This window comes from Carcharhinus amblyrhynchos, chromosome 2 (genome assembly GCF_965287045.1).
Source record: "Carcharhinus amblyrhynchos chromosome 2, sCarAmb.v2.hapA, whole genome shotgun sequence".
Lineage (NCBI taxonomy): Eukaryota > Metazoa > Chordata > Chondrichthyes > Carcharhiniformes > Carcharhinidae > Carcharhinus > Carcharhinus amblyrhynchos.
In genome coordinates this window covers 36,388,208-36,414,598 of record NC_137325.1, presented here as the reverse complement: position 1 = coordinate 36,414,598, position 26,391 = coordinate 36,388,208, and the positions used below count along the sequence as shown (strand labels likewise).

At 38.4% G+C, this 26,391-nt stretch overlaps 1 protein-coding gene across 5 annotated transcripts in view; it reads left to right on the top strand.

Moving 5' to 3' along the window:
• Positions 1 to 26,391, top strand: part of atxn1a (ataxin 1a) — a 338,523-nt gene that overhangs the window by 162,228 nt on the left and 149,904 nt on the right. For all 5 annotated transcript variants that reach the window (XM_080204441.1, XM_080204413.1, XM_080204420.1 and 2 more), the window contains 2 exons: positions 30 to 103; positions 14,559 to 14,668. The gene's annotated coding sequence lies outside the window, so the exon portion shown is untranslated. The remainder of the gene's footprint in view (positions 1 to 29; positions 104 to 14,558; positions 14,669 to 26,391) is intronic.

Below are 26,391 nucleotides of genomic sequence, written 5' to 3'. Positions count from 1 at the left end.
TTCCTCATTTATCTGCCTTGTGTTCGCAGGTTCCCAAAAAGATCTGCTTTTTTTCAAGAAACAAAGTGTTCAAATGTCCGACAAGTGCAGTGAGCCGCGACTGGTAAGAGAAATCTAGGTTGTTAGTATTTATGCACACTGCATATGTGCCTGTGTGGGGGTTTACAATTTATAACGGTTCCAAGGGATTGAGTTATAGTCCTACATTGGAATGTTAATGCGACTTGCAATGTGGAAGACTGTCAAAATGAGCATAAAACCTTTTTAGGTTCGCGACGATAGTGACGTTTTAATTTCTTTGGTTGCATCTAACTTTCTTTTGAGTTTGCATTCATTTATGCTGCGGCTTTGCCATATGCAAAAATGTTTACGTTTCTATCGTGCTCAAGTTATTCAACAGTTAATTAGCTATTGCCTATTTCATTATATTCACACTAGATGACATTTGTAATGTTACACTGAGACGTATTTCAAGTACATTATTTTCTAATCTTATCTACTGCCTATGTAAAACCGTATAGATAATATTTTTTGAGCAAGGTCAACAATTACAATAAGTGAAACCACTGTTATTGAAATGGCTACCTTTTGGAAATAAGATTTTTTAAAAATGAGTTAAATATCCTTCATGTGCAGTATGCCATTGTAAAATGTTTGTAATTCCTTTTAGTCTGGTACTCTGTCTATTTCAGATGGACTAAATATCTGAAAAATAGGTCAAGCTGCAGGAAATCTGAAACGTGCTGCAGTCTTTTTGGTTTGCCTAAGCTTGCTTCTTAATATATTAACGTACTGCCTATGCATCATGACAGTTTTCCTCTTCTACAAATAATGCTCCAGTAGCAAGCAAAAACCTCCTGTTCAATTGTAAAGCTCCCATGATCTAAAGAGCCATATTTACAGCTTCTTAAACGCATTAACTAGTGATGAAAATAGCTAGGCAACTGGAGTAATAGTGACTCCAAGTGGCTTGCCAAAACAAAGGTGCCCAGCTTGTCCCCTCTCCTCATTAAGGCAGATATCCTCACTTAAATTAATTTAATGGAGTCAAAACATTTAAAATGTGATGTGCTGATTTTTCTCAGCACTTTCATTATTTAAATAGGAGTACAGATTTTGTGTTATTGTGTAACTGGCAGAAAATGTGGCAATATATCATCAAGGATCTAGTGTTTACTGATCAAATGAAATATTTGTTTTCAAATAGCACTGCAATTCCACAAGGTTAGTTTGTAGAATGTACTTGATTTTTGCAAGCAGTTGGTGCTAATGTATTGATGCTTTCTTCCCAATTTTTGATATGATTCAAATATTTGCTAATGCAGATAAGGAAGTTGATAAATTTTAAGTACAGTTGCACAGGTTTCTGTACTTGTATCATGTGGGCACCATTTCAGAATGCATCATTACTGCTAGTTAAATGACTCTGATGTACTAAAGTCCACAGGAAGATGCATTCATTTTTTTGAGGTCAGTTTGCTTCAATGAAGCATTAAAAAAATCTGAAATGAACAAATCTTTATATTCCTCTATATAAATTTGATCACACTGTTTAAGTACTGTTGTTTGTGCAAGTAAGTCAAATTACATGGCCCAGAAAATAACCTTAGAAGAACGGGCATTTATATAACACCTTTTAATAGGCTCAGGATGGCTCAGTGTTTTACAACCAATTAAGTACAATTGAACTACGGTCGTGGTTGTATTGTAGGGAACATATCAGCTAATTTGCAAAGAGCAAGACTTTACATATGCAATGTGGTAATGACCACATAATCTATTTTGATATTGACAGGAAAAATATTGACTGTGGGACAACTCTCCTTTTTTAAAAAATATTGCTATGAGGTATTTTGTATCCACCTAGGATGCCAAAGGAATACTCAATTTACCTTCTCGTTTGAGAAACTAAATTCTGCACTGGAGTGCTATCCTAGATTGCTCAAGTCTCAAGTGCAGTTTGAATCCACAATTTCTCTCTTCAGTTACGAACCTTAAAGTACTTGTTTTTTTCTTTTCTGTAACTCTTAGACTATTTTCACAATTTACAGATGTGATTAGTTGTCATTCTTTCTTGAACACTCAATTTATTTACTCAATGGTTCATTTATGTGCATTTTCAGAATCTCTAAAAGCAATTCATATTTCAGTTTTGACAAATTATATAATTTTCTTGATGAAAAGTTAGACATCAATATAGGTTTTACTATAAATCTATGCACTCTAATAAAGCAATATTAAGGTGGTGGAGGAATAGGGATTTTTAAAAATCCCTATCTACTATGTAGCCATGCTGTGCAGGACAACAAGAAAGCAATTTGTACATAGAAAAAACGTTTGTGTATATTTGGCATTTTGTTTTGCTTGCAATGTGCACTTGTCATTTCAATTTTCAGTCCATCTGTTAATTTCATGCCCAGCATATTTTGGTTAATTGTCTGATGTTCTGATTTTGCTAGCCCTCTGATCTGTTTTCAGTTTGGATTTTTTTAATATATAGTTGTATTTGAGCTCAAATTGTACTTCAGCTATGAAGATCTGACTTATTATTGTCACCTATATTGGCAGACAATGGAAAATATTGCTGCTTGTGCACTATACCGGCAAAACACACCATTCGTAGAGTATGTAGGGGAGAAGGAAAGGACAGGGTGCAGAATGTAGTGTTAGCCATAGCTAAGGTGTACAGAAAGATCAGCTTAATGTAAGGTAGGTCAAATCAAAAGTCTGACAGCAGCAGGAAAGAAGCTGTTCTAGTGTCAGTTCATGCATGATCTCAGACTTCTGTATCTTTTGCTCGATGGAAGAGGGTGAAAGAGAGTATGTCCATAGTGCACGGGGTCTTTGATTATGCTGGCTGCCTTTCCAAGGCAGCGGGAAGTGTAGATGGAGTAAATAAGTGGGAGGGTAGTTTGTGTGTTGGAATGGGCTTTGTAGTTTCTTGGGATTGTGATCAGAGAAGGAGCTGTACCAAGCTGTGATAGGTCTGGAAAGGATGCCTTTTATGGTGCACCTATAAAAATTGGTGAGTGTGTAGTGGATATGCCAAATTTCCTTACTTTCTTGAGAAAGTAGAGACAGGTCTTAGAAAAAGTGGAATGAATTTCAACAAATAGTTCCATGAAGCACAACGTTTAGTTTAGCTGGTTAAGTCAACTAACTTGGTTCAGTTTCTGTATCCATCATTGAATCTCAGTTTTGGGCAATTCTTAATTACAATATTTTAAAATACAGAATCTGATGTATCAGTAAAAGTGGTTAATGGCTTTGCGAAGTTGAGAATGTGTTGAACCATTGAAACACGTTATCATAAACATATTAAGGAATCTTATTTGTTCATTTTAATTGGTTTTAAACATTTCCATATTTACTGTATTAAATACATAAGGGTTGAGTGCAGACAGCCAATGTTACTATAATACTGAAGGAAGTATTCGAGATAAAATAAGAAATTGAAAGTTATGTCTATGTTTTGGAGATTACAGAAGTTTCATAATGACAGGTTTTAATAAAGGAGAAAATATTCTGCCTGGTAAATGAATAACCAGAGATCATAAGTTTAAAATCATTTGCAATAGAGTGAGAGAAGGGATGGGAGAGTTGTCTCATTCATTAAGTTGTCAGGACCTGAGAAAATGATGGACACTGACACTGTTAGAAGTTTTAAAAGGGAGTTGTTAGGCACTTAAAGGATGAAGAACTTAAAAGATTATAGTTAAAAATCAGTGATATGGGCCCAGTTGGCTAAATGACATTATTCTGTACTGTAAGAAAGATGTCAGTTTTGTGGAAGTTAGTCTGTTATTGGGGGCAGTGTGACTGAACACTTGGACATATGAACTGATCTGAGAGGACCAGCATGGATTTGTGAATGGTAAATCATATGTCACCAATCTCATTTAATTTTTTTTGAGGAGATACTATTGTGTTAGATAAGAGGGGTTCTGTGGATTTCTATAAAGTATTGGTAAGGTTCTATAATGAGATTGCTGAGTAAAAAGAGAGCACACCGGAATTAGAGACAACAAATTGGTACAGCTAAGGTGATGAGAAAGCTGAGATAAGAGCCAGGATTTTCCACCCCTGCTTTCAGTGGGTGGGAAAGCCAATGGAGGTGGAGTGAAAGAACCTTTAAGGATGAGTGACCACAGTATGGAAGTATTTTACATTTATGTTGAAGAAAGGAAATTATGAAAGCACGAGGGATAAATTGGCTGAGGTGGACTGGGAAAATACATTAAAAGGTATAACATTGCATAGGCAATGGGTAGTTTTCAAAAAACCATTACATAGCATGCAGCACCTATACATTGCTTCAGGGTGCAAAAGCCAGTCAACAGTAGCTGACGAAAGAAGTTAGGATTGTATAAGATTAAAAATTTGCCAGAAATAGTAGTAAACCTGAGGATTGAGAGTTTTTTTAAGGAAGGCCAAGAAACTGATAAAGGGAGAATAGAACATAAAAGCAATCCTGCAAAGAAAAGACTGTAAAATCTTCTATAGGTATGTAAAAAGGAAGTGCTTGGCTAAGACAAATGTGAATACGTTCCAATCAAAATCAGACAAATTCATAATGGGGAACAGAGAAATGGTGACGAAGCTAATTGATTACTTTGTGTCTGATTTCATTAAGGAAGATGCAGAGTCTGGTTAGCTTTGTCAGTAGAGCATCGGATGTTTAATAAGAAGGTTCAAGCTTCAAGTCTCCACCCTGATGGTGCTTTTCAGGGTGGTATGGTGGCACAGTATTTGGCACTGCTGCAAAATGGCACCAGGGACCTGGGTTCATAAGAGCACAGAAACTAGAAGCAGGAGTAAGCCATTTGGTGCTTCAAGCCTGCTCCACCATTCATTATGATCATGGCTGATTATCCAAACCACCAGCCCCCCTCAATATCCCTTGATCCCTTTAACCACACAAGCTATATCTAATTTCTGTAAATGAGAAAATGTTTTGGTCTCAACCACGTTCTGGGTAGTGAATTCCACACAATCGCCACACTGAGTGACGATATTTCTCCTTACCTCAGTCCTAAAAATCCTAAACCCCTTATCCTCAAACTGACCCACTCAAGCTCTCTACTCCCCCACCATTGGGAACATTCTTTTTGAATCTGCCCTGTCTAACCCTGATAGAAACTTATAAAATTCTCTGAGATCCCATCTCATCTTCTAAACACCAATGAGTATAATCCTAACCGACTTAATCTCTCCTTGTATGACAGACCTGCCATCTCAGGAATCAGCTTGATAAACTTTCACTGTACTCCTTCTACAACAAGGACATCCTTTCTCAGATAAGGACATCAAAACTGCAAACAATACTCCATCAGTGTCCTACACAATTGTAGTATAACACCCCATTCCTATACTCAAATCCTATTGCTATGAAGACCAACAAACTACTTTCCACCTTCACTGCCCGCTGTACCTGCACACTTTTAGCGACAGATGCACAGGAACATCAAGATCTCACTTAGTATCTGCCTCTCAATTTGCACCCATTCAAGTAATGATCTGTCTTCCTATTACTGCTACCAAAGTGGATAACCTCACATTTATCCACATTATATTGCATTGCCATGCATATACACACAAATTCAGCCTGACCAAATCATGGTGAAGCATCTTTGCATCCTCCTCACAGCTTACCCTCCCATCCAACTTTGTATCATCTGCAAATTTGGAGATAATGCATCTTGTTCCCTCTTGCAAATCATTAATAAATAATGTGAACAGTTGGGGTCCTAGCACAGAACCCTGCATACCCCATCAGTCACTGCCTGGGTGACTATGTGGAGTTTTCACATTCTCCCCGTGTCTGAGTTTCCTCCAGATGCTGCAGTTTCCACAATTCAGAGATGTGTAAGTTAAGCTGATCGACCATACTAAATTGCCCCTTGATGTCCTGGAATGTGTAGGTTGGGTAGATTAGCCATGGCAAATATGTGGAATTACAGAGAGACAGGACTGGGGGAGAGTGCTTGAATAAGATATTCCATCAGAGAGTTGGTGCAGACCTGCTGGATTAAGTAGCTTCCTCTGCACTGTAGGGATTCTATGAAATCTCCTGGATGTAAAGATATAAGGGAAAATATGGCGTTAAATTAGTGTAAGTAGGAAGACTGTATTGGATAATTAATGGGATCAAACGTTGACCTCATATTATGCATCCCAGAGTTTTGGAAAAGATCGCTAGAGAGATAACGGATGCAGTTGGCTACCTTCCAACCTTCAGGAATCATTCCAACATTTTTATAGATTCTGGCATGATTCCTGAAGGTTGGAAGGTAGCCAATATCACCCCATTATTTAAGAATGGAGGGAGAGAAAAGGCAGGATTACAGACTTGGTAGCCTTACATCAGTGGTAGGGAAAATGCTGTAATCTATTATAAAAGATGTGATAAATAGTTACTTGGACAATTGTGATCTGGTTGGGCATTGTCAGCATGGACTTTCAAATGGGAAATCATATTTGAAATTATTTGAGTTTTTTGAAGCTGTTACTAACAAAGTTGATAGAAGTGCGTTGATGGACAGCAGATTTGGACTTTCAGAATGCTTTTGATAAAGTCCCCCACATGAGGTTAATTAGCAAAATAACAGCACAAGGGATAGAGGCAACATATATTGTCATGGACTGAGGAGCTAACGAGCAGAAAACAGTAAGAATTAACAGGTCATTCTCTTGTATGCAGGCTAGTTTGATACTACGGCAAGGAACAGTACTTGGGGCCTCAGCTGTTCACAGTATAAATGATTTGGATATGGTGATCAAATGAAAGTTAGGCCGGAATGTGTTGTGAGGAAGATGTAAAGCAGCTAAAGGAGGGTTTGGACAGAGTGAATGTGCAAAAACATGGCAGAGGGAATATATAAGATGGAGAAATGAGGTGATCCATTTTAGGAGAAGGAACAGATGTGCAGAGTGTTTCCTAAATGGTAAGAAATTAAAGTGTAGATGTACAAAGGAACCTGGCCGTCCTTGTCCATTGGTCACTAAAGGCTAGCGTGCAGGTGCAGCAAGTTATTAGGAAGGCTAATGGAATGTTAGCCTTTATCACAAGGATTTAAGTACAGGAGTAGTGGGCCTTGCTTCAATTCTATAGGAGCTTAGTTAGACCACATCTAGAGTACTGTGTGCAGTTTTGGTCCCCGTAGCTCAGGATATTATTGCCACAGAGGGAGTGTAACGAAGGTTCCAGGGATGGCAGGACACTCTTATGAAGAAAGATTAGGCAAATGAGGCCTGTATTCTTGAGGTGATCTCATTGAAACCTACAAAATACTTTAAAGGAATAGAAGAATAGATGCATTTGTTGTAGAAATTGCATTCTATGTTGTCAATGCAACACCAGTATTTCACTTGTCATTTTTTATTAATGTAATCTAAATATATACCCCAACTTACTTATTTTGTTTGCCTTTTAAATAATTCATGATCAATTTTTCATCCCAGTTTTGTAATAAGTGCATTGTTTTGGCTTTGTCAAACTTAAATGTCATGATCATTCCACCTCAGATGGGAGGCTATCATTTGGCCCTTCACCATCTGACATGTGGTTTTGATCACTTTGTCTACCCACTTCAACTTTAACCTCCGCATTTTCCAGAATTTGCCAATAGTACTTTTCTGGCAATTAAAATTGAGTAATGTCAGCTTGGTTTCTCTAATTTGTCCACATGGAATGTTGCCTGATCTCTTGGAACTGTCAAAACTAGATAAGAGTTTTACATCTCAAGATTTTTATATATACATGATGAAAAAGGTGCTCTTCTAAAGAAGCTGTATCTTTGTTTCTGTGTTGCAACTTGTAAATAATTCAGTTAATTTGCCCAAAGTTATCTGTGTTGGTGTTTAGTTTCCAGATAGAAAACCTCCCACTTTGTTTTGCCCCTCAATATAATCTTCTGTCCCTCTCTCCAATCAAGTCTGACACTATCGTGCAGTATTGAGGGGACATTTCACTGTTGTAGGTGCCATTTTTCAAAAGAAACATATTCTGAGGCCTTATCAGCTTGTTTGATGTAAAAGATCCCACAACACTATTCCTACAAGAGTAGGGAAATTATCCCCAGTGTCCTGGCAATGTCACAAAAAATAAATTATCTGGTCATTATCACAGTGCAGTTTGTGAGAGTTTGCTGAATGCAAATTAGCTGCCACAATTCTTACCTTATAGCATTGACTACACAAAAAGTATTGCATTGGCTATAAAGCACTTTGAGATGACTTGTGGTCATGAAAAGCTCTACATAAATGCAAGTTTTTCTATTTTTCTTCTTGCATTTGTCTACCTTTCCCTAATTGCATCTCTGCAATTTGCCTCAACTATTTCATGTGGTAGCTTTTCCACATTTTCATATCTAAACAAATAAGTTTCTCCTAATGTTTAGTAAAAACTATTTTATACTTATGGTCCCTAATTTTGAACAAAATGTGTGCAGTTCATGCTGGTGTCTTCAGCAGATACCCTCATTTTATAAAGCTATGCTTTCTAAAGTAAGAAAAGAACTTGCGGTTAGTTGTGTATTTCATGTCTTTGGCACATCCCAAAGTTTTTCACTGTCAGCCTTGAGTTTTTGAAGTGTAGTCACTGTTACAATATGGGGAAATGAGGCAGAAAATTTGCACGCAAGAAAAAATTCCCATTCAATTTTATGGTGTTATGTAGTTCTAGACTTCAAGAAGGGTTTGTAGACATTTCCAAATTTGCCAATTGTACTATTCTGGCAATTAACATTGAGCTAATGTCAGCTTACTTTCTCACTTGTGATGTGTGCGTCTCTGTCTCTCATTCTGTTACTGTGTTTTCAAAAAGCCTATTCATTATGTGGCCATCAACAATGCCACAGATAATTGAATAGCACTTAGTAAATTATACTCAATAAAAAATTATTACAGAACCATCAAAGTGCCAGAGTGGACATTTAGTGTAAATTACTTCAATTTGTTTCTAGTTTCCCTTTTGTGTGTTTTTTTTTCCTTACAGCGATTAGAACTTTCTATGCCACAAGTGTAAACTATCTCTTAGAGCAAACCTGATTCTGTTATCTCCAACTCCACAAATCGGAAACCAAAAAAAAATTCTGCCCTTATTTTTGGAGAGGGCGGAGGGATTGGTGGTGGCTGGGGAATACTGCAGAGGTAAATTCCTTGAACCGTCTCGCATTCCATTTGTCTCCTGTGGAAAATGATGCTTGTCAATCCTAGAGAACACAGACCTTTTATATCACTTTTTGAATCTTGAGGTTACCCTTGTTATACTAAAAGCTATTTTTCTTGTCCACACATGCCCCTTTTAAAGTTTTCAAATTGTGAACATTAAAGTACTGTTTCAGTGATGGGTGTGGCAGATTTTTGGTTAGATTGTTTAAAATGTGCAACACTTCTTAATCAGATAAGAAAGTATGCCCCATGAACTTTACATCCACTTGATTACAGTTTCTGAGATCCCAGAGACTTTTATTTAAGCTCTTGGGTATTGACCTAATTATTATCCTCCTTCCCTGCAGTACATGCACAAATGAAGGTCAATCTGTAGTGAGGTGAAGGCCAGACTCCTTTTAAAAATGCTAGATAAGATGTCTCATTGCCAAGAAATGGAAATCTTTTAATTGCAGAAACTTAATTCGTAATAGGCACTGGTAGGTAAAAGATTCAAGAACATAAATAAGAGGGGAATTTTTCCCATCCTGCCTACAAGAATTGTAAGGGGAGCAGGGGCAGAGAGAGAGGAATCGTGTAAAGGTCTGTTGACCTAGGGTAGGATTTTCTGCTTTTGGGGCGAGCACGACCTGGAAAATGCTGCTCTACAAGTTGGATAGTGAGGCAAGCAGTATGGATGATCTTTGATTTGTTCTTGATTTTTCAGTATAAAACTAGTATTTCTAATTTAAAATCTAGGGGGAGGCGTTTAAGTTGGACTTAATAAACCAAAGCTGTTCATTATGAAACTGAAATGGTTTAATATAACACGATACCAAAGGAAACCGGGATGGAAGCAGACAAAGCTGTGATCCATGTTTTGTAAGTTATCATACCTTATAATCAACTCAAAACTATAATATCTAAATTTGTAGATGATACCAAATTGTGTAGGAAAGTGAGTTATGCATTCCAAGAAAGATCTATACTACTCTGATATAGTAACACAAATGAATGGCATGTAATAGGGAGGAAAATCAGAGAAAATATATCATAAATATGATAAATATTGTTGAACATAACATTTTTAGTTGTGTTTTGTTATAAGCACATGCATGCTGTTTGCTTTTTAATGAGGTATTTGAACGTTTGAGTGGATTAAAACGTTAAGCATCTGAGGAACTGGTGAGACTGCAGTTTTCATGCAGTTATTTATAGTGCACTTTCTCATCTTGGACTCTAATGAAAAGACTAAGGTGCTGACAGATTTAAACGAGGGAGAGAAGGGGAGATGTAAAAAAGTTAGGAAAAGGAAGCAAAAATGGTAAAAAGAAAATACAATGTTGTAAAGTATCTTTTAATCTAATGTATCGTTCAGCCTACACATCTTAATGTCATTTAGAGATAGCAGTATGCATTATGACTCATTGTGGGGGAGGGAATTGTGTTTCAACAAAGTGAAATGGCAGTACAGAGACTAAAAAGAGAAGTAAATCGAGATGGGGGAGTGTTATCACATAATAAATATCAGTTTTATATGCACCTGAAAGAGTGTACCATTTTAAAAAAACGTGGTGTATTATTTTTTCTAGACTTCACATAGTATTTCCATACCTCCACTTATAGGCAAAGTCTGGTCACAATCTGGTAAAGATGAATAAAATGGAACAATTTTATTCAATCTGATAATTGGATTTTTTTTTTACACATCTTTAATTTGCAGTTCCTTGAGTATAACGTCAGTTGTTCAAAATTACAAATTAGAATTAGCTATTGCAAATATGTGATTTTATAAAACCTAAATTGTGAAACTGAAGAAGCCTGTCAGCCAGCTTCAAGTATTCGATTAATGTAGGGACTGGAGAATATTTCTGCTACTTCTAAGATTAGCTTTGTGACTTGACTGCTTGCTTGGAGAAATTATATTGTAGTTTAGGAAACAGGAGAAAATAGTGCTGCAACTTGTATATTCAGATAGAGTTTGCTGTTTGAGATTATCTTGAGAAAGTTGAACGATATTCTAAGGTGTCCTTTTGAGGAAATTGTGTCTCAAACACCTACTGTGTATGTTAGGGTTGCATGACCAGGCCTGTTGCTTGTAGTTACAGACCTAGGTGAGCAGGCTCAGTTCTCAGCTTTGGCTGGTCTCTTAAGGTCAGATCTAGATGGTTTACAGGTCAAACTCTGGAAAGGAGCAGTAGTATTTTAAATTAGAATTGTTTGGTCCACCCACCTTAAGTAGAAAAAAAATTGTTAAATTTATTTCAGTAGACACTAATGCATGCTTTTGCAGGAATGCAAGGAGAGGAGGAGAGAATTTTTTTGTCATTGTGTTTTTGGAATGAGTTCTAATATTTAAATATAGTGTCATTGCCCAATTAGGCACTCTGACCTAATGGTAACAGCCACACAAATGTTGGCAGGATTGTAGGTTTAAATAATGAGCACCAAAGTACATTAGAAACATCCTAGAATTACTATAATAAAGCTCAGGCAAAAAATTGAGAAGTTCAAAAATGAGAGATTATTAGGCAGTGTTCCCAATTCTGAAATGTCACAGTGGATTGTGTTAAACTCTTGGTTGTTCAAGATTTATAAATGTTGCTGAGCTAATTATTGCCATGTGAAAATAAACAGAGCAAGGAACTGCAGCGTAGTCAGTTTGTATTTTGTTTTACATGGACCTGAGAGAAAACCACTCATGTTTGCATTATATTAATGGTTTTTTGACAAATGCTTTTCATCATGAATTGGCCTGTACTATATTCAGGTGTGTTTGTTATTCTTTAGGACTGTCCATGCTGCATGCTCACTGAAATCTGAGGAATAAATATTATCTTTCATTCTGTGCAAAACATGTAGTCTGTGAGACATTCACTGTAATTTCTAAAAAGTAATCAATGTAATAGTAAAAAGACTGGGGTTTTGAACAGCATATTTGATAAATCTAGGATCTATTTTTGACATCTCAGCAAACAGTCCTTGATTTGATTTGAAACCATTTTAAAACTAGTTAAGTACAAGTTGATTCCAAATCTAGCTCTCTTTTATATTAAAAACATCTGATGCATAGCATAGAATCAGTTGAGTTCTGTCTTTGCACCCTTTATCTTGTCAGTAGATGATTTCCTGTATTTAAAAATGTAGGGATGGTTAAAGTGTAAATGCCTTAATCACTTTTAGATTTAAAATTGGTTACATGAGGCTAGTAGGCATTTACAGATGAAAATGATACTCCACCCACAACATAAACATGACAATTCTAATACCATGTCTTTTATAAGAATACAACTCTTGACTTCTCCCAGCTTAAATTGCATCAAAGACCATCCACAGAATATTCATGCCTAATACACAATTCTTGGCTCCATAGCACTGTGCAGTAATGGGGATGGAGTTAAAACTGTATGCTGTAGCAAATGCTGGAATGTATCATATTTCCCTTTTTTTGGCAAGCACAACTAATGCAGTTTTACACAAACCTCTTCAAAAGTTTTTCTCAATCTATTTGTCATTCAAAACATACACTAACATCAATGAAGATAGTATATGTTTACTATATGTCTTGGCCTCATTTATTATGTTTGAAAGATATCTAAATTTTTCTTTGTAATATATATTGAAACCTATTATTAAGTTGTTGAGTTAAGCATGAACTGGCTTCCAGTTACCTGTAGTACATTGCCTCATCTAAGTAAAGGAATATTAACAGCTCGGTTCTGGGTTTGTCAGGATGATGTACAAAGATTTGGTCAATTTAGGGATTAAAGTTGGCTGCAAGGATCGGCACAGATAAATTCAATTTGTAGTGGGCAAGCCTACAACATAAATTTGCTCCAGGCAATCGTTGATTGGCAATATCAGTGAAACTGTAGGATGGTGGGTGTGAGGAGTTGGGGAAATAAAGTACTCATTGCTCCCCGCGAAGGCCATTCTTTGGACCAGATGACTGCCTTCAATATTGTTAAATGTCCATGACTCAAAAGATGGGATCGAGCAACAGAGCAGATATAATTAATGTGTTGAATAGCTTTGCTGAGCTCTTGAAAATAGATAATTGGAATATTTTTGTTTATGATATTAAGAGATAGGGAAATGTGCACAAAGTGTTTGATCCAGGAATGCAATGCAAGAAGAGTCAATGCAAAATCATTGAATGTTGAAAATCTAGACTAGATCTAAATCTAGACATGCCCCGCCCCCCACCACCACTTTCTCCCTCGTCAACCATGGAGCCATGCTTTTAGTTCCCTGACCTTCATTCTTGTTGCAACTTACCTAGCCTGTACCTCCAAGCATCTCCTCCTGAGAGATCACCAAAGGTCATCCTGTCAGTCTTGGGTTCCATTTTATCTTGGTTATGTCCTTTCTCATTCCAAGCAGTAATGATTTTCCTTTTATTGCTTCAGTTTAGTCTCTACTGTTTGTCACCTCCATTTCTGTGTGACCACCTGCAGCTCCTATTTTGGACTCTTCTCCTTTCTTTCCTGCCACTCTTAGCTTCTTCCAAAACCTCCGTTTCTCTGCTCTCCTTTTTAACGCCTAACTCTCTTGAAGTGTATCCCTCTGACCAAATTTTCAGTCTCCTCTTCTAGTATATGCTCCTTTGATCTGGTGTAATTTTTTTCATGAAGCACTCTAGGCCATTTTCCTACATTATCATTTTGTTGAATTATGCATGGTAATGCAGAGATTGCCTCCTTCTTGTTTTAGCCTCTGTAAAAACATGGTTGAAAAAACTAAATTCTAGAGGTGTGAGTGGCTGCCCATTACAGAGACAGCCTGGGAAGGGTGCTCTTTCAGAGTGTTGATGCAGTTTTGGCGGTCTGAATGGCCTCTTTCTGCACTGTAGGGATTCTATGTTTCTTCCGCTTACACGCAGTCAGGATTAAACTAGTACTCATACTTGGTTTGGATCGCCAACCACACACATTTTATCACTGGAAAGGTCTATTTCTATGGAAAGATCATCCACTTTTATTTCTACAACACCCCGAGGTTTACTGAAACCCTTGTCTATACTTTTATTAACTTGCAGCTTGATGTTTCAACACTGTCCTTGTTAACGTTACAAGCTCCACAAACTCCCAACTAATTCAGAGCTCTCTGCATCCATGTCATCAGGGATTCACCCTTTCTGTCTTGCTGCTTCTCTCCTTTCCTTCAGAAACCTTCTCCATACATGCCTCTTCAATCGTCATCTCTAATTTTTTTCTAAATTACTTGAATTAAGCTTATTTATTATGTTAAAGATCCTATACAAATGTAAATTATTGTACACTATATTGGCCACTCTGATGTTGGCATCTTCTCCATGCACAGATGGTACAATCTTAAGTGAAATGTAACTTATTGTCATTAATTTTGCATTGTCATCTGATAATTTTTTTTTTGTCCCTGGTTTCCAGACATTTACCATTCATACTTAAGACAAACTGAAGATCTGTGATGTAATGGATACCCCAGAGATGATGGGTGGATTCTGATGGATGCTGACTGAAGATCTGCATTTCATGTGGTATGTTGTATTTTCTTCAGACTGTAATCCTCATTTAATGTGAGATTATTTACCAGTGCCCCATTGTTCAATTGCTAAGAAACAGCAATTGTTTTTGGCTTGCAAAAGGTATGTTTGTTTTTGTAAACTATATAAAGTCAATGCGTTGTGCTGGAACCAGAGCATCCTTTACTTCCTGAGTAACATGTTAACAGCCTTAGGATATGGAGAAAGCTCTGTATTTGGAGCCTTTAATTGTCACCTGAAAACTGCAGCAATGTGGATTTGTCCTTACCATGCATGGAAGATAAAAAACAAAATATTGCAGGTGCTGCTACTGTTTCCAGTGTTTTTGGATTATGTCAGCAGCACAGGCATCAGCTATGAGAAAGGACAATCGTTAGATTACCATTTCATGTCTTTGGCTCTTTCCTCATACATGGTGCACTGTTTCCCACAATTTGTACAGAATAAGATGAGTTTGTCAGGTTAAAAATTCATGGCAAGCTTGGAATAGTTTTTTTTCAATGCACCTTGTCTCTAGTTTGGTTTTAATTCTTGAGTTTCGTGTTGTCTTATGATCTTGGCAAAGATTGGGAACCCCTTTGAAACAAGATCTATTTTGATGGATTTGTGAAATGTGTGCTTTTTGGTGGTTGTTAATTTGTGCACTGCTGAGTGGAAATGGTCTGACCATTTGTGTGCCCTCTGAACCCAGATTCTCATCTTGTGTAACCCATAGCGCTGTTAATAGAATTTTTTTTATAACTTTAATCCTACTTGAAAAGAGATGCAGTGAAGACTGAACTGACAGAAGAAGCTTTATTATCCTGTAGTAAGTGCAGGAAGAGTTATGGTCTCTTCACATGTTGGAAACAATTAAATCTGATCCCAGGCAGTGGACAAAGCCAATCATTTGGAGTTGCTTACAGACCAGGAAGTGAATCTCTTGCAGCAGGCAATCTTTGTCTTTCAAATCAGCTTTTCTTAGTGGAAAGGTGTACTTTTATTTCTGTTGTCTGTGTCCTTAAGCTAGGGAGAGTAAAAATTGATTGGGTTCCTGTTGACCTTGCGGAAGTACTCATGCATGGTAGTGTCTTCAGAGCTTATCTCACTCGGTGAGTTTTAGCAGGCTATTTCACCATTGTTGAGGCGCACTGAAATTATTCACTTGGCTGAGATATTTGAGGCTTGCAGATGACCATATAAACTGGCATCAGCCTGGACTAAAAATGGAGAACATTACTGCAGGGAATTACTTTCAGTTGAAAGCAGAATAATCTGCATTTTGTCCCTCTTTTTATCTTAAATGGAGGAAATTGTTATTACACACAGAAGAATGGTTACTTAGTGAGATGGGAGTACACATTCCCCAATGCCGATCTTCTCGTGGTTCAACGTCATTCGTTAGTCATACTTTCTAGTCATGCTGAGTGATTAGTCATTCCATGCAACTGTGTGGCAAACAACTTCAATAAGTACAGGGATATAGTTAAAAACTGTTTGGTGTTATCTGTTTAATGTTGATATTCCATATAACAGCCTACACATAAAAGTTTCATTATCATCACTTGAGTTTAAAGTTAAGATATTTCTCTTGGGGTATATATTTAATAATATATTACCTTTTGAGTGAAATTAGGAAATATGAAAAAGTGTGAAAAGTTTGAAATTCTTTCCAAAATGGCTGCTAGATCAATTAGAAATGTATAGATTTTTGTTAATCTAAACATTTTTTGCAAAAATATAATTTGAGAGACACATGAAAAGTTTGATATTTACATTTTCTCCTGAGTTCAAGATTCACACTGTGGTACTTCAGTAATGAGAACATTACATATTTTAATATTTATAATGCAGAGCAACATTTGTTACGAACTATACACATTTGGTCATGTTGCATTCTTCAATGAAGTTGCACACAATGAAAATTATACATGCAGTCTGAGGGGTTTTACCTGGTTGCGAGTCCTCTGCCTACACTAACTGAAAGGCCTTACATAGTGGCTTCCCCACTGAGCCTTGGCAGCAGTTGCCCCAAGCTTGTGTACCCTGCAGCACGTAGTCCTGGGCCTTAGAATATGCCAGTCTGCAACACTGGCTGAGGACAATTCTTTGCACTGGAAGGTCAATAAATTTCAGGCAGGCCAAAGGGTGCCTTTCACCAAGTTGATGAGCCTCCAGCAGGTGTGCATCCCTGAAAACAGCCCATAGAACACGAGTCCTGCGTCACTGAGCTGCTCGGGATGAACCTTGACAAATACTCCACTGCTTCTCTTCAGCCCTTCTTTGCAAAAGCACATTCAGCCTGCCATGAGGGACCTTCTCAAAGGCCTTGCTCAAGTCCATGTAGACGACGTTCTTCACCATGCCCTCGTCAATTGTCTTTGTCGCTTCCTCAAAAAACTCAATCAAGTTTGGGAGATATGATTTTCCCCTGCACAAAACCGTGTTGCCTATCACTAATAATTCCATATTGTTCCAAATGTGAGTAAATCCTAGCCCTAAGAATCTTCCCCAGTAACTTCCTTACCATTGACGTAAAGCTCATCACCCTGTAATTTCCCAGATTAACCTGTTGCCCTACGTAAGCAAAGGAACAACATTGGTTTTTCCCCAGAACCCTAGGACCTCTCCTGCGACTAAAGAGGATACAGAGATTTTGTGCAAGGCACCAGCAACTTCCTCCTTCGCCTTCCTCAGTGGAAAGATCCCATCAGATCCCAGGGACCTTTCTACCTTAATGCTTTTCAAAACACCCAACACCTTTTTTAAATTGACATGCTCTAGAATATCAACATGCCTCTCTAGGCTCCTTCTCCTTTGTGAATGCCAAGTATTCATTAAGGACTGTGCCCACTTACTCTGGCTATTTATCTATATTTGTCTATATCCACCACAACAACCCTGTTGTTTTTACATTTTCCCATAATCTGTTCACACGTGTTCCTCTATCTCCTGCTGGATGTTGGAAGACGTGAAGTACAAGCCCATCAAAGTGATTGCACCCTTCCTATTCCTGAGCACTACCCATATGGCCTTGCTCAATGAGCCCTCCAAGTGTCTTCCCTCAGTACAGCTTGATATTCTCCCTAATCAGTGATGCAAGTTCCCACCTCCTTTATATCTCTCTATCACACCTGAAACATCGAACTCCTGGTACTTTTAGCTGCCAGTTTTGTTCCTCTCTCAGCCTAGTCTCTGTATTAGTTTCAACATCATAGTTATATTTACTAATCCAGATTTTAAGTTCATCTGCCATACATGTCATACTTGTTAAAACAAATACACTTCTTCAGATTGCTGGTTCCACTGTGTTCTGTAATCTGTCTATTCTTCCTCTTAGCCTTATTAACATAGAAGGATAAATACAGATCACTTAGCATGACAGCTGAGTGACAAAAGCTATATAAAACCAGTTTAAGTAGCATCCTGAACTATTAACTGAAATGTTAATGGGTAAGATTTCTGTGTGATTTTATTAGAGGTTTGTAATCTGTCAGCAAACACGTGCCTTCGTATACAAAGAAGCCACAGTTAACTTTGGAGATGGAGGGGGAAACTGTAATTGTCTTAACAATTCTTGACAAACCAGCCTTCCTTCTGCTGACTCTGTCTGCACTTCCTGCTGCCTCAGCAAAGCAGCCAACATGATTAAGGACCCTGGACGTTCTCCCTTCCATCAGGAAAAAGATACAATAGTCTGAGGTCACGTACCAACCGACTCAAGAACAACTTCTTCCCTGCTGCCATCAGACTTCTGAATGGATCCATCTTGCATTAAGTTGATCTTTTTCTACACCCTAGCTATGACTGTAATACTACATTCTACCCGCTCCTGTTTTCCTTCTCTGTTTTGTCTGTATAGCACGCAACAAACAATACTTTTCACTATATTAATACATGTGATAATATCAAATCAACAAACGAATCTTGAATGGCTCCTGCAAATATGCATTCCAAATCAAAGCCAAGCCCTTGCTTACTGTACCAGCCCTCTTTGGATAACATTCTAAATTTGACCAAAAGAGAATGTACTTGATGTCTTACTCAGTTTTCCCATTTACCCTTTAGGAATTTAATTCTTGCTTGACAATAATCTTTTGTCCTAAGAAAGAAGCCAGAAGTGTGGAGGTTGCAGGTGCAAACCAATATCACAATCTCTGATAACATTATGAATAATAACAATCATATCTTTGCAATTGTGTGGCATCATTAATACAGCAAACCACCAATAGGTGCTTCTTCATTGTAACCTTGACCAACAAAATTTGACATCTAACAACATGAAATAGTAGGACAGGTGACCAAAAGCTTTGTCAAATAGGTAACTTTTAAGGAGCATCATAAAGGAGAAGTGAGAGGTGGAGAAGTGGAAAGGTTTAGGGAAGGAATTCCAGAATTTGAGGCTTAGGCAGATGAAGGCACAGCTAACAATGTTGGAACAAAGAAAATTGGGGATGAGCAAGAGGACAGAATTAGAGGATTGTTGAAAGTGGAGGATTGAGGTATTGAAGGCGGTTATAGAGAAAGGGAGGAAAAACTGAAGCATCACTGGAAAGAGACTTTTGGGCATGATAACAAGTACCCTCCAACTCATCAGAATTAGCCTAATTATTAAAATAGTGTTATGGAACCATGCTTAATGTAGGAGAAGTGCCTTGGCAAGTGAGAGATTCTTCTCTACCAATTTAGAGTCCAACATTGATGAAGAATGAATTGCCCCATTAGTGGCTTTTGGTATGTGAGGAGAAAAGACAGCGGCACGGTAGCACAATGGTTAGCACTGCTGTTTCACAGCTCCAGGGATCTGGGTTCGATTCCTGGCTTGGGTCACTATGTGTGGAGTTTGCACATTCTCCTCATGTCTGCATGGGTTTCCTCCCACAGTCCAAAGACGTGCAGGTTTGGTTGATTGGCCATGCTAAAATTGCCCCTTTAATGTCCTGGTGTTAGTGGGTAAAATATGTAGGGATATTGGGGTAGGGCCAGGGTGGGATTGTGTACGGTGCAGACTCGATGGGCCAAAGGGCCTCTTTCTGCACTGAAGGGTTCTATGATTCTATGATCGTAAGGGAAGAGGGAGGGGTTGTGTATGCAAAAAGGAGAGATTTCGTAGCTTATTCCTGTCTCATACAAAAAAAATTGGTGGATAGTGAGATCGACAGGGATTTAGAGATTGGTTCGGATTGATGCGGTCAGATGTCATGCTGTGTAAGAAGTATCTGTTATAGAGACTATCGCTAGTTAGAGCTGTACATGCAATAAAATATGTAAGCCTTGCAACTTGTGCTGGAGTTACAGAACTTGAAGTCTCATCAAGTCGGCATCATTTTGATAAAATCTTGTTAGAATGTAAACCAGATGTTGAAAGCTAAAACTGCTGCTGCTGAAAATGGGTTGCCAACTTTATTGATGAATGTTGTTTTATGGGGCGTCCTATGTTACATCTATGGGGCAGCAAATAAAATTGGGGATGAGCAAGAGGACAGCACAATAGTTAGCACAGTAGTTAGCACTGCTGCTTCACAGCATCATGGACCTCAGTTTGATTCCCACTTGGGTCACTGTCTTCGTGGATTTTGCACGTTCTCCCCCTGTCTGTGTGGGTTCCCTCCGGATGCTCCGGTTCCTTCCCACATTCTGAAAGATGTACCAGTTTGGTGAATTGACCCGAACAGGTGCTGGATTGTGGCGACTAGGGGAATTTCACAGTAACTTCATTGTGGTGTTAATGTAGCCTTACTTGTGATTTGTAAACTTTAACTTTATTCATGCATTTTTGCAGATAGTTTTTTCCCTTTCTGAAGATGTTGGCACTTGCTAGGGTGCTGACCATAGCCAGTATCTATTACCTCATCCAAGTGGCTGTTCTTCCTGTAGAAGCCAAATGGTAAGAACATAATAATAACATAAGAAATAGGAGCAGGAGTAGGCCATCTAGCCCTTCGAGCCTGCCCCGCCATTCAATAAGATCATGGCTGATCTGTCGTGGCACAGTTCCACATTCCCGCCCTCTCCCCATAACCCTTAATCCCCTCTCTTATCAAAAACCCATCAACCCGCGTCTTAAAAATATTTAATGAGGTAGCCTCCACCACTTCAACGGGCAGAGAATTCCAGAGATTCACCACCCTTTGAGTGAAGAAGTTCCTCCTCAACTCCGTTCTAAACCGCGCCCCCCCTTATCTTGAGCCTGTGCCCCCTAGTCCTACTATCCTTTCTGAGTGGGAAGAGTCTCTCCACCTCTATCCTAACCATCCCATTCATCATCTTATATGTCTCAATGAGATCTCCCCTCATTCTTCTAAACTCTAACGAGTACAAGCCTAATTTATTCAGCCTCTCCTCATAGCTCAACCCCCTCAACTCCGGCATCAGCCTAGTAAACCTCCTCTGCACTCCCTCCAAGGCCAAAATATCCTTGCGTAAGTACGGCGCCCAAAACTGCACACAGTACTCCAGCTGCGGCCTCACCAATGCCCTATACAGCCGCAGCAAGGCCTCCTTACTTTTATATTCAATCCCCGATTTGGAAAGAAATTCACCCATGGAGGACGTCAAATCCAGTCCTGATCTTCCTTGTCTCCCTGTCGGTAATTCAGGAGAACTCTGATTTATTCCCCCATCCACGCTGCGCAGGGTTAACTGTTTCCCCAACTAATGTCAGGAAACATAGCAACCAAGTTCAGAGTTTTTGTTCCTGCATTGTTAACTCCTGAGCCGTGGGAAGTGTGAAAAGCTAACCAAATTTGAAACATTTACAATAGTGGCTCAGAAGTACATCAGAGGCTGTACTGAGTTTCTGTCAAGACAGTTAAAAAGCTGAGATCAATAATATTAACCTGCATAATGTAAGATGTAATGAGATTAATGAGCTAAAAATCAATGGGGATTTAAAAACACTCTTTGGATTCAACATGAAGTATTGCTACACCAGATATTGGTTATAATACAGCTTGCAATAGGGAAAACAGGGATCGGAGTTGAGGGCTGTGGAATTGTAAAGCATTAGGTAACCTAATTATTTATTTGCATCAAATATGAATTCAAAGCTAATTGTCATTTAATGATACATTCTGTCTTTGGAAGTAAACATTCTTGAAGCATCATTGGTTAATTACGGTGCCAATTCAAACAGTTGATTCTACTCTCTTGATATTAAATCAATGTGTCAATCCCATTACAATCCTGATTGGCATTGGAGGTGGAACAGAACATACTTATTCTGTATGACAGCCTCTTGTTTGTCCAGTCTTCTCAGCAGCTTGCAGCAAGTGGTAGGTTCTCCAAACATGAGACTGTTGTGCCTTAGAAATATTTGTGAAGACACAACAGATTTTTTTTGTATTCGTCAAGCTTGAGGCATGTTAGTGCTGGGAAATGGAAGCCTTTACCTTTTTTGGGCACCCATTGCTGGCATCCAGACCTCCCAGTCTTCAGTCTAACAGTGCCAAATGTGGAGTGTTAACTTTTCACTCTGTTCCAGTGGTATTCTCTAAAGCAACTGGCTTCTCATGTGGCCTTCAGACTTGCTCTGCATGTAGATAAAGTTCAGAATCTCCAGTATGAGGGTGATATTTTAAAAAAAAAGCTCTTAAAATAAAAGCACTGGCAGTTCTTTTAAGCTAGGATCTCCTGAGTATGGCCTTGAACAAAACTTTATCGAGTTTCCCTTTGCTCTCCTAACCTCTAAACCACCTCCCATCCTACAGCAGTGCAAATTTGCTTGGCCTAGCCTTGCTTCACAGAGTGAGATTGCCAGCTTAATAACATTGTCCAGTTATTAAAGTTCTGTTGTGGATTCACTCAGAACAATTTTAAGACTGCCCAATTTTATTTCAGCTGGTGTCATTGCATTTTCATCTCACCAGCCTTTAGCTTTCAGCTGAAATAAAAGGTCATTGTGCTGTGATGATTTACTGTTGCTGAGTTTCTTCTTACTTTCCTTGTTTCCTTCCTTAATCAACCAGGTGTGTACTTTGCACACAAAATAATTTTCAGTGCAAGTTTGTGTGTTTTGGAGGGCTGGTTAACTATATAGCTAACATGTTGCTCAGAGTTACAGCAGTCGCACAGATTTGATTCTCATTCTTGAAAGGACCTGTCCCTGAGAATGGAAGTCATGATGTGGAAATGCCGGCATTGGACTGGGGTAAACAGCAAAAAGTCTCAACAGCAGGTTGAAGTCCAACAGGTTTATTTAGTAACAAAAGCCACTAGTATTTGGAGCGCTGCCCATTGATTACCTGTAAAGACTCGCATTCCAATCATTATTCTGTAAATTGAGCTTGTGTCTTTATATGCCCTGTTTGTGAATAGAACTCCCACTCACCTGACAAAGGGGCAGCGCTCCGAAAGCTAGTGGCTTTTGCTGCCAGATAAACCTGTTGGACTTGAACCTGGTGTTGTGAGCACCTGGTTTCTTGAGAATGAAAGGCATTGGCAAATCACCACTGACAGAAACTGATGAAAATGCAATGACACCAGCTGAAATAAAATTGGGCAGTCTTAAAATTGTTCTGAGTGAATCCACAACAGAACTTTAATAACTGGGCAATGTTATTAAGCTGGCAATCTCACTCCATGAAAATGACTCGGGATAAAGGAGCAGTAATGCGCCAAGAAAGGATCTGCCTTCAGGCATAGCACACACAAATGAATGTGTATGTACGACATAATGTGCATGTAAATCTATACAGCCCAAGACTGACTGTTATGATCATAACATGAATGTGCCACAACAGCGATGTTTCAAATGGAATGTCAAACAAGGTATTTGTTTACTGGGGTTGACAGCATATTTTTAGTTTACTGGTGTTCAAGTTGTGAGCGATACAGTTAGGGATTCCAGTCTGCAACAACTAGCAGCAACTCCTGTTTGCATTACCTTATTTGCTGGTTTGTCCTGTTTGAATTTTGAGAGTTTGGTATGGGCTGTTTCAAGTTAGGTAGGCAAATTCTCAGTCTCACCAAAATCTGGCTATATCAACCATGTTGATGTATGCGAGTTAGTGGGACATATGCATAAATGTTATAAAAAAACAGTAACAGTGCTCACCACAAAAGAAAAAAACTTGCTCACCCTTTCAATAATGTACATTTTAACAATGTTAACAGACAGTTGCAGTTAAAATTCCTGCTTTCATCTTTTTTTGTTTTGGGTGAGTGGTGCAGAAAATGGTGAAGTAGAGAGATTTTTGCAAGTTCAAACATGTGCAGAGCCTTGCTGTGAAATTTCAAATGACAGTGGGGCATCTCCTCTTGCTACAAACAGTGCATGTGATTATAAGCTCTTTGGTGCTGGCAATGCATGGAACAATTTTAAAATTCAGCTGCAGTGAAGGTGAGCCAGGGACTTTTCAAGGGGGAGTTCCAGTTAGGGGTATGGAATTACTCTTGACCAAAACACAATCCAAGAGTTTCTAGAAAATGTGTGTATTAATAATTGAACAAAACACTAAGTTCCCATTTTTGATCTGATTAGCCTGGTTAAAAATTATAAAGACCAATTTATGAGGTTTACCACACTCCAATTGTTAAGAATGGGTTAAGTTATCTTTCACTTAACAACCAATTTAGGACTTATTTAATAGAAATCGTTGAGATTTTTAAAGAGGTTACAGGTGGCACTGGGTGTTGGATGTGTATGTGGAGTTGAATCAGAAAATAAAGGGAGTTTATGAAGAAGCAAGACTTGTGTTTTCTTTACTGGACAGCAGCTGAGAGGCTCAAACATCAATTGCTGCCTGAATATCATGCTTCTCCTTTTATCTTGATGTTTGTGAGCTGTTTGTGCCATTATTCCTGAGATATGACACTGCTGCATCCACCAAATCTGGCTTCTAGAAGACACAAAGTGCCTAATGAACAAATGGTACAAACATCCCACTGCCAGGATAAGAGCAAATATTCTACTATTGCAAAATCAAAAGAAAATTATGCTGTAACTATTTGTATTCACTCATTGTAGAAAGGTTCAAGGGAAAGCTCAGTCACAAATGTTTGTGTGTCTATTACGCTGAGATTTTTGTTGATCCATTGAAGATATGCAAGCTAACTTTACCAGTTTGCTAGGGAAAGATAAGTATTTGAGGAAAAAGTTCAATTTAAATGAAGTATTGTATAGTTGAATGTTTATGTTTGGCCCCCATCTCAAAATCATGTTGTGGAAATGTTGGTGTTGGACTAAGTGGAAACAGTAAGAAGTCTGACAACACCAGGTTAAAGTCCAACACATCTATTTGCTACTCTCAATTATATAGCAGTTTTATTTGTAATGGAATTCTTCCTGAAATTCTTATCTTCCTTTAGTAAACAGGTAGCCTCAAGTTTTTGTACAATTTGCAAATGTGGATTGCGGTGCCTGAAATAATTTGTTATTGTTTCCTGAACCTAGCTATGTTTTGATCCTTTTTTATTACCACTCCTTTAACTTTAGTAACTTATTTATCTTTGTTTAGTTTTGATTTTGTCTCGCCACCAATCCTTGGCTCTGAGATCCTGTTTTTGTGCAACTGGTTGTATGAGAATAATGCAGATTGCCTTTTCCTCTTGTTTTCCATTCCTCCCTATAGGGAATGTTTAATTCATCCTTGGTTTAGAATCAAAAAGTGCAATGAATGATGGATGGAAAGTTATCTTCTGGGATACTGCATTAGTACTTAGCTGTTATTAAAAGAATCAATAAAATGTTTAAATACTGAATTATAATCTAAACTTCACACCAGTGGGTTTCTGAACAGAGATTATTACTCTGCTGGTGTGAGTTTATGGGTAGTGGCAGATCACATTAAAATGAGTTATCTTGGTTGCATCTTAACTTGGGCATGATTAAACCTAAATAAATTAATGGGATGATGCAGAACTTCCAATATGTAGGCATGCTTACAAATCATGGTATGGGATAATTAACTGTGATCATTAACTGAGGCAGAAATGATCATGTTCATCACCTGACGTATTTGAAAGGGATCTAGTGGATATTTAGATGACTGGTAGGCTAATCTGCCTGGAAGGTTCTGCCTCAATTGCAGAATATCACAAGCGGGTTATTGGCTCAGGACTTTCTCCTTTTATGTTTCCATTCTTCCAATATATATTTGTGTTCAGCAGAGGCCTATTTTATTTGATTGTGTCAGGCACAGTAATGTTGATGAGCTTCTCCCAGGACTTGAAGCTGAATCAGAGTCCAAAATGAAGCCTCCAGAGTGTCCTTGGAGCATTTCCTTTGACCGTCTTGAGAGTGCACCCCAGACTCAAGCTTTTCATAAAAGATTGGTTTTGGTTAGAGTGTTAGGCATGACCAAACCAGCCTGACTGTGATTATCTCAGTATGGTGTGGAAACTTGGCATGTCGGCTCAGGTGAGCACCTCCAGTGTTTGATATTTTGTCCTGTCGTCCAATCTCCTGGAATTCTGATAATCACTCTTATGGTTGAGTTTTACAGTCCATGTGTGGAGCAGAGTGAGCAGGGCTATCACTCTATCGACTTCCAGTTTGGTAGGCAGGTTTACTCATCTTTGTTCCCAGACTGATGTTCAAAGTTGGCTGAAGGCTACACCTGCTTTGGCAATTCTTACATGTGTTGTGTTATCAGTATAAACAGATTGAGTGAGTAAGTACGTTGCTGCGATGTGAATTTCTCCGCAGTTGACAGGCTTTGGTCTTCACTGACTGGTACATCACTTCAGCTTTCTTCATGCTGACTGTAAGGCTAATACTGTTGCATATGTTAGAGAAC